The sequence below is a fragment of the Mesitornis unicolor genome, unplaced genomic scaffold (assembly GCF_000695765.1).
Source record: "Mesitornis unicolor isolate BGI_N332 unplaced genomic scaffold, ASM69576v1 scaffold18826, whole genome shotgun sequence".
Lineage (NCBI taxonomy): Eukaryota > Metazoa > Chordata > Aves > Mesitornithiformes > Mesitornithidae > Mesitornis > Mesitornis unicolor.
The window spans coordinates 1-8,530 of record NW_010190514.1 but is presented as its reverse complement, the minus strand read 5'-3'; positions in this window follow the sequence as shown (position 1 = coordinate 8,530).

Below are 8,530 nucleotides of genomic sequence, written 5' to 3'. Positions count from 1 at the left end.
AGGCTCCGGATCGGTGGCAGGAGCCCAGCCCCTCCAGCAGCTCCAAACAAGCTGCCTGCGCAAACCACCCTGTGTCACCTTTCTGCTTCCTGGAGCAGCGCTAAACGCAGCCTGCAGAAATCTCCCTTGTCCTGCCAACGTTAGTCTGACCCATGAACTTCCCCTTCTCTCTGCCTTCCCCTTTCCATCTCTCCCCACACTTTCCTCGTCTTTCTCCTTGTAAGAGCTTCATTCAACACATCCACCCTTTCCTCCCAGAGTGTTTCCTGCTCTTGAGGATGTCCTCTCTGACCATGCAAGTTGAGGGCAGGCACCTCAGCCCCATGACTGGGTCGGACTGGGTTGGAGGTGAGGCTCAGAGAGCCTGCTTGCCCGCCCACCCATCTCTTCAGAGAAACCTGTCTTTCCAGGGAGGGAGAGCAGTATGTGGGAAAGTGGAGAGCCCTGGAACGTGAATTAGCCAGGGAGAGATGAATGTGTGATAGCTTGTACCTGGCAGCTACCAATGGAGCGTGTTAACGCTTTCAGGAGGGGTTTGTGCAGCGCTGGAGCTCAGGCATTCAGCACAGGCATCCTGCTACCCCAGGCTGAGGTAGGGGTCAGCAAGGTGGCATGGCAGGGATAGGAAGCAACCACAATGCTTGTGCTGTCTGGTCCCTGTCACAGCATGGAGCTTAGGTAGAGGATCTGGCCTCTGGCAGCTTCCTACCGAAGAAGCCAACATTAGGGGATATTTTCCCCTGGCTTCCGTGGAAGTCAGTTGAATACTGCAGCTTTAAACAACATGGAGGAGGAGGAAGAGGCTGTCTGCCACTTCTGTCCTCTTCCTCGGGGACTGATGTACCACACAGAGCACAAGTGAGGAAAGGAGGGTCTCCATGTGCTGATCCTAGCCTTGGCACGTGTCTTCAGCCAAGTCAGGTTATCTTTCTGCCCTTTCCCTTTTCTGCTGGTTGTTTCATATGGCATCGTTCAGGTTCAGCCCAGACCTAGGCGATGCAAAGACCCAACCGTCCAAGCTGCTCTCATGGCTCATTCCAAGCAGACTCCAGGGCTTATCAGAGTGGCCAGAAATGAAGTGAAGGGACTATTTACTGGAGGGGCTGTTCCTGCGGCTCAGACACCATCCCTTCTGGGTGGTGGCATCTGCTGCCCAGCCTGGCTCCATGCCTTGGCCTCTCTTACCCATGCATCGCAAGGCGCAGAACCAAAACCCTATCCACGAGGGGTCAACTTGGCTCTGGGGCTGAGAGCAGAGCCCCCGCAAAGCCCCCTGCTCGCAGCCCAGCAGGCAGGTGCTGCGGGGTGTATCTGCGCAGCCGAGGGCGGGCAAACCGCCTGCCTTCCTTCCTCCCTCCTTCCCACCCCACCCCACGCCCTGGTAGCGCTGCAGGGACTCATCCATTCCCGAGTTACTAATATGCAAATGGGCGCTTTTTGCATGGGCCGGGCGCCAGGCTGCTGGGTGTCAGGGCACCCGAGGGAGCCGGAGGTGGGGCGAGGCGTGGCGCGGCGCCGCATGCTCACCTGGCCCTGCATGGCAACAGGCAATGGAGCTCTAGGTCCCTTCGGGAGCGGACCCACGCCCGGTTTGAGAGGCAGCGGGTGGCCGAGGAGGGAGGGCAAACTGGCAGCCCCTGGCAACCTGGGGCTGACGGCAGGAGGCTGGGCGCACCGCGGATTTCCCTCCGCCAGCAGGATGGTGAACCTGGAGTCTGTGCACGCAGGTAAAGAGCACTTGAGGAAGGATCGGGCTGGAGCTCACCATGTAGCCGAGACCGTGGGCTTGGGCAGGAAATGGGATTGCTCTGATTCCTGTGACCTTCCCTCCCTCCTTTCCCTCCTCTTTTCTCCCGCTGGAGCCAGCTATCATGGCTAGCACATTCCTACCTGGGGATGGATGCTGCCCTGATCCTATTTAGGGGGCTGCCAAGCCATGCCCGCAGTGTGGACACACCGCTCATGCTGCCAGCCCTGATGAGGGCCGGGAAGCAGAGCGCAGAGGTCTCTTGGGTACCCGGACAAAGGGCCTGACCTTTGAGTCCAGTCACTGGGATAAAGCTGGGAGGAGCGCGAGGGGCTAAATTCAGAGTGATGAGGCAAGGATGGAGGGAGTGTGTGTGCATGAGAGAACGGGGTGGGATGTGGGTTGGAAAGAGAAAAGTTAATGACAAAGAGGGAAAAGGAGGCAGAAATTAATGAGGAGGGAGCTGCCAGGAGGCTGGATTGAGCGAGGAATGAATGAACAGGGATACTCAGAAAAGAGAGAGGCTCCTTCCTCGGGGTCTAACACAGAGGTACAGCTCAGGTAGGCTCACATCTTCTCTGAGCAGACCTCCTCTTTGCAATTAGCTGGGGAACAAGAGCAATCACTGCCAAATCCCTTGTAGCTGTGCTGAGCTCTAACTCACCTCGACAGAGTGAGTTTAGCCTCTGTCCTCAGTTCAAGCCCTCATGCTGGAGGGGAAGGACTGAGTTCCTGGGCTTGCTGGAGCTGAGGGTGATGCTGGGGTAGGAGCAGTGGGGCAGCAGCAGTGTGGGTCAGATCCTGACAGCCCCTTCTATGGCAAGAGAGGGCAGCAGGGTGTTAAGGGTACAAGAGCCATGTGCCTTGCTCGTGGACTGTGTCTGGTGCTTTGTGCAGCACAGAACACTTTGTATTGTCCCCAGGTTTGGAGGGGAGGGGACAGATACATCCATCAGTCTGTCCCGGGCTGATTCCCTTTGCATCCCTATTGTCATGCTGCAGCAGAGCTCAGGCATTCAGTGGTCCTGTTGTGTGGGGGGAACCTAGGGGTCTGCACCCAAGTGCTTGTAGCCCCTCAAAAGGCCCTTAAGGCAGATGCTGCAGCAATGTGATCACCTAACACAATGTCAGCCTGCAGCAAGAAGGCAGAGATGGCCAAAGCCTCTGCTCCATGGCTGCATTGCAATCTCCCCATGGCTCTGGGATGCCAGCAGCTTCTCCACAGCCAGTCAGCATCCCATCGGGCAGGCTGACTCCCTGTGCTAGCCACAGGGAGGGTAGCTTGGGAGTCCCTGGTGTTGCGTGGCCACGAGGAGAGGCTGTGGGAGGTGTGAGGCTTGTGGTCTTGGCTCGGTGTGAGCCTGACTAGTCTGAGCACCTGCGATGTGTGTGCTTGTGTGTGCTGTCTCTCGGGGATGCATCCTCCACAGGCTCCTATCCACCCATCTGCTTTGCTTGTGGGCAACTCTTTCTTCATGAGAAGATTCTCAAAATCGATACTGTGCCCTCTGTCAAAGCCAGTGGCATCACTCCCAGGGTGGATTTCGCCAGGAGCTGCGCAAAGCTGGGTGCGCGCTGAACTTCCAGCCTACCAAATCATCCCACCCTGCCGTCTGTCAGATGGGCCTAAGGCTTAAGCAGTCTTTTTGCAGGAAGGGAGACCAGCCTGGGCCCAACTGCTTTGACATGCTAGAGCCCAGCACTGGTGGGAGGGTGTTTCTTCACCCTCATGCAAGGGCAGTTCAGCATGTTTGGTCTTGGGGTCCCTGAACAGCAAGGTCTGGCAGCCAGCTGCTTGCAGACGTGTGCTCTTTCTTCCCTGGCCACGCAGAGGAGACACGAGGTAAAGGTGGGCTGCTCGGGCTCCGCACGCCCTCCTCCCTGCCAAGAGGGTTTCCTTGCAGCCGTGCGTTCCCTGGCGTGTACCACCGCCTCCTCCCCAGGCACTTGGATATTTCACCTTTCTGCAGCCTCTGGAGGAGCTGGGGCACTTAAAGCACAGAAAATTCCACAGGTAATGGTCTCAGCCAAGCTGAGCTCCCACCACCACTGGCCTTCATTTTTCCGTTTCAAGTCATCAGGCTGGTTTACCTTAGTGCCCATGTCTGAACAACTACTAGGAATAAGGGCTTGGGAAAGCTTTATTTGCTGACACCATTTGTTTCAGCGAAAATATAGATGCAGATATATCCCCAGAGAAGTGTCTGCACTGGTACAGCTTCTTTGGTCTGGGTGAACAAACCAGACTACCCCTACTCCAGCTATGTTTGCTAGCTGAGGTATAGCAGCACACTTTTAATATGGCCCACGCCGCAGTGGCGGCTCCTAATAGTTCTGTGGTTAGGAGTTAGGCAGTCCTAAGTTGCATTATTTTTCCCAGAGATTTTTTTTGCTAGCCTGTTTATTCTCTGTATATTGCTAACCTGGCAAAGCTGTGTGGAAGGAGCCTGCGTTCAGTTGGACTCAAAGTCTCATGGCCTGTCTTGTCTTGAGATGGAAGGGGGAGTTCACATGCATCGCTCTGTCCCGGTTCATAGAGGAAGATTCTTGGGTGTCAATAAAAAGGTATTGCCTTTATCTTGGCTACACTCATAGCGTATTAGAAAGTAATTCCTCTGTGTGTCTGCGCCTTGTTCAGCCAAGGACTCCTCGGAGTATGACTGGTGCTGCACTGCTGTCCATAGGTATACAAAAGTTGGTCAGTCCAAAACACTCAGATCAGTAGGTTTTGATCAAAAGGGCTTTCTGTTTCTTCCTGCCATTTTTTTCCCCCACAAGATATTTAAACTGTAATAATTTGTGTACATTTATGATGGGAATTTGAATATTTGTGAAAATAGAATTCCTCTGCACTATGTATGAGAGAATCACAAGTTGTCTTGTTAGCTCCTGACTCCAAGAGGAGGGAATTTAACTGATGAATAGCATGTGATATGTAATCAAGTCACAGCTGCAATTCCTCCCTTCCTCCCCGCCTACCCCAGGTTATAGATGGCAGAGGGGCTGATGCTTGCTAGAGGAAGATAGTGTCTTATGGTTTGCCTTTGCATCTTCCTTTCTTCAGTTCTGTGTCCATAAGGGGTTCCTTGGTCCTGGTGATTAGATAATTTTCTTTCACTAGCATGTATTCATTTGGTATTTGTGTGCTCACAATGAAAACTGCTTTACTTTTTGTTTTGCAAACTTGCAGACATTCTCACTAAAGCAAGCACCAAACTTCTGCATAGTTTAAGATTTTTCTTACTCTATTTTACGAGAACTTGGCTCTCTTTTTTAAGATGCTTTTTGGCAGCAAGCAGAACTATGTGCTTTGTAGATTGCCTAAGTTAGGGTCCCTTGGCAGTATTACAAGACAAGAAGATGTTTATAGCAGATGATAATTACTCCTCTTCCTGCAGCAGAAATGCTTAGAAGCCCCACTAAATGTTCATGTCTTAATTGCAGTGGGTTTATTTGAAGGGGAAAAAAATATCCCACAACTCCCTTCTCTCCTTTTCCCCTTCACTCCTTAATACAACTTAAAGAAAGGAAGTTTCTGAAGTATGTGAATGTTGCTGCACTCTGTTTCCAGTATAAAATCTTGCCATGATTTTTTCCTTTATTCATTTGCTGAAGGAAAAAGCTTCAAACTTTAGCCTAAACTATTCAATTTTGGCCAAAAAGCAGATAATTTGCTGTTTGCACACTGGAAGTTTGAATAGAGGAAAAGAAAATGTGAACAAACAAGGCAAAGGGCCCGTCTGGTTCAGTGTGATCAACAGAGGGAAACGGGGTCCTTCTATGGGGTCCTTCTCAGCCTTTTGGCTGGTTGGAAATAATAGAAGGCATATATAGGAAAGAGGAAACGCTTGCATGAGACCTTTAAGAAGGCTTTCCACCTGCCTTTTCTACCCCAGCAAAACCACAGCAAACACTGGCCCAGCTTCCACGCTGTTGTTATTACCCGATGCAAATCGGATGACTTCTGTGGCCAGGATTGGCTGCGGGAAGCACATGCAAATCAGCTGGTTCTTTACAAAAAATAGTATTATCTTTCCCCCCCCTTTCCCCTAGCCTGCAAAGAGTTAAAATTCCCATGCAAAGGGTAGAAGAGGTGAGGGGGTGTCCATCTGAATTTGAACAGATATTCTTCCTCCTTTCACTAGTGGGTACTTTGCCTCTTCTAAGGAGGAGATGAGCAATCCAGTGTAAAGTTGCCTCTTCCCACCTTTTCTTTCAGCTGTCCCCGAAGAACGTGGCCCCGGGTGTGGTGGCAGCCACCACTTCAAAGGTAAATGACAAATTTATTGGCATTGATAAGGATATGGGGTGGGGGGGGGATATGCGGGAGCTTGATGGCAAAACTCTCTCCTTGAACGGCCCCTCTGTGCAGGAGAGGAACGATGGGAAAGGTGAGAAGACAGCAGCAAATTGGGGAGGGGGAGAGGAACGAGGGGGATGCAAAGAGCAACAGGAGGGAAAGTGCATCCTCGGAGCTGATGAATATTCTAGTGACTGTATGTTGAGGAATCAGAAATTTGAAAGTCTGATGGTTTATTATAATTACACATTCATTTGTGCTGTTTAGTGGAAGCCACATGTGCCTGTTGCCTGGGACTGTGACCTGTTATTAAAATCAGTTGTGCCTCCTTTTCCAGAGATCAAGATGAGCGGTGATGCGGCAGATTCCACAGATACTCGGCACGAACCCGACCAGGTGGAGCCAGGTAAGGGGGGTCCGGGATGTGAGGGGCAGGCGAGGGGGCCCGGAGAGGAAGGAGAAAGAAAAGGAAAGGGGGGAATGGGTGCTGGAAGTTTCTGTCAGTGCTTTGCTTGACTCCTGTTGCTGCTACGTTGCGCTCTACCAACCAGCCTGCGAGTTGATCAAGAATGCGCTCTGGGCTAGGGTTGCGTTCGTATCTTGATCAGCATGCAAGATCCTTCTGTAACAGCAGAGGATCACTGTGCGTCCCAGTAAGGTCCTCTGTGGTTTTAGCGTGGAAATATGCTCGTGTCTTGCCAAAGGATTGATGCTGTTGGAATAGTCTTGGTCTGCTCAGTTTAGCACAAACAGCTCTGCATTTTACACAGCGTTAGTGTCAGGAACGTTTCCTTAGACAAAACCCGCTGGAGACAGCCTATTTTGGCCGCATGTATGTAGAGAGATGGAAGGTTCTTGGGGAATAATCAAATCCAGCTAGGTAGTTCCAGTTAAAATGTATCACTCTTCATCTTGAGGTGTGATTGGGTTTCTCATCTCCACTACTCCCACCTGACGGCTGCTCAGACTCTTGCTGCTCCATGGCTGGAAGCCCCAGCTTTTCTTGAATATGGAAAGCTGAAGAACACGGTGATGCTTTGAAGATGCTAATGCTGGTGTTAGCACTGATTTCTGCCAGGTTACCTACCAGCTCCTGCACGGCCACAAGGTGTGATATACACCTGAAAAATCAGTTCTGTGTTTTCTGGCATCGCTTCTGACTGCCGCTGCCTGCAGTGGGCTCTGAATGCAAGACCTCGAGGCTGTAATTTCAGAAGGGCTCATGGTCAGATTCCTTTTTAGGCAAATAAACTGCAATATGAAATATTTTTAGCACTCACTAATTAAGATTATTAGAAACTGTGAGGCTTATCTATAGACTTAGAAATAAGCACAAAAACTGGTAGAGGCAATGTAGAAGAATCATTGCTCTTTGAGTAAAGAAGAGCCCTAAGCTTGGGGCAGAGGGGTATGTAACAACAGATTAAAACTTTATGTGGAATGATTTTACTGCTTGTCTCTTACTTCTGTCATTTGAGAGAACTAAGAGAAAATGGGATCTTGGTAAAGCCATAGAACTCTAGGCATTTATTTACAGTTTACACTGAGGACTAGAAATCTACTGTGCTCTTAACTATTAAACTGGGTTATTTGGCATAATCTAAAACAGAGATAAAATCTGGTTCTGTTCCCATCTATGAACTCTAATTGACTTTGGTCAGGTCAGCTTCTGCTCAGGCCTTTCAGATGACCTCGAACTGCTTTTTGAGATGTTTCCAAGCCACCTAGCAACAAATATGTCCCCAGCTTCCCAAGCTCTTTCAAAAAACCCTGGTAGCTGTTACAGCTGTTAAATTGTGAACCAGAGTCTCCTGAAATGTGTGGTGCATCTTGGCACACAGAGTTGATGGATAACGTAGTTGAATCAAGATTAGGGAAGGCTGTATTGAGAGTCGGTATTTGTTTTTGGTATCAGCTGTTGCTAAAGGTAGTGGGAAACTCTGGCTGGTGACAGTGTAGTCAGTACTGTTAAATAGGCGAGAAGCTGGCACCCCGGTTGACTGGATAAAATATGTTTTTCAGCCTCCCAGACAGCCATTAGTGTTAGCTGCAGCACCTCTTTCTAGTGGTAATTGAGAAAAGAAAGCAGAGAAGTGAAGTCGATTTGTTTTAAAATAACAAAAATGTTTGCAGCTGCATTAGCTCTGCTGTAGGAGCCTTCAAATCAAGCAGGGAAATCAGAACAAGTCAGTCTCCTTCATTTGCAAAAGAGTGACACTTCCCTGCGGACTGACACAGGGAACCTGTCTAAATTATCCTTTTCTCTAACGCAGTCCCCGTGACTGGTTGATCTGTTCAGGATCTTCAGAGATCCCCACAGCAGACTTAGCTGTGATGACAGACACTGCAGAGAGTTCAGAGCTCCTTGCGGGGCTCTAGCAAACAGCGGCAAACCTCTCCTGAGGGGTGACTGGGCCCTTGCAGGACTCTCAGAAGAGGGAGGCCAGGCCAGGATCACAGCCCTAGCTCAGCTGCATATGTTA